This window comes from Sinocyclocheilus rhinocerous, unplaced genomic scaffold, assembly GCF_001515625.1.
Source record: "Sinocyclocheilus rhinocerous isolate Xijiao unplaced genomic scaffold, SAMN03320098_v1.1 scaffold886, whole genome shotgun sequence".
Lineage (NCBI taxonomy): Eukaryota > Metazoa > Chordata > Actinopteri > Cypriniformes > Cyprinidae > Sinocyclocheilus > Sinocyclocheilus rhinocerous.
In genome coordinates this window covers 872,453-873,099 of record NW_015631204.1, presented here as the reverse complement: position 1 = coordinate 873,099, position 647 = coordinate 872,453, and the positions used below count along the sequence as shown (strand labels likewise).

General features: G+C 39.6%; 1 pseudogene; it reads right to left on the bottom strand.

Moving 5' to 3' along the window:
* The window catches only part of LOC107741682 (acyl-coenzyme A thioesterase 12-like), a 7,960-nt pseudogene extending 7,629 nt beyond the window's left edge, over positions 1–331 (bottom strand).
* Positions 332–647: the final 316 nt, after the last annotated feature.

Sequence of the window (647 nt, the reverse complement as noted above, 5' to 3'; positions counted from 1 at the left end):
ATTTGTTTCTTACAAACATGCAGCTTTTGCTTCACAAGATGTTAATTGATGGAGTGGAATGGTGTGGATTACTTGTGGATTATTGTGATGTTTTTATCAGCTTTTTGGACTCTTATTCTGACGGCACCCATTCACTGCAGCGGATCCATTGGTGAGCAAGTGATGTAATGCTAAATTTCTCCAAATCTGTTCCGATCAAGAAACAAACTCATCTACATCTTGGATGGCAAGAAGGTGAGTAAATTTTCATTTACGTGATATAGGACACACTCTAGTACCTTACAGTCTCTTCAAACTGGATATCATCCATGGAAGCCGTGACACACGCCATTCCTGCATGTCTTTCAGCTTAAAGGACGAAATGAAGAAAAAAGAGATTTATAACATGAACCGCTAAATGAACCCTCAAAGATGGGTACACACTTCTTGTTCAAATTTGCTTGTAACCGTTATTTATATTTCATGTGTCTAACTGGAGCAGAAACAGGAAGGAGATGGAGCGTCTACTATAAGAGAGGACACGTGTAAATCATTGATGTGTGCCTTCCTCAAGCCCCTTTTCTTCAGTGACAGAGAAATATGGATTCACACAAGATTTGTGGGTAAAAGGAGGATGGATGCTAGTTACCTTCCTCGTTCATAGTCTA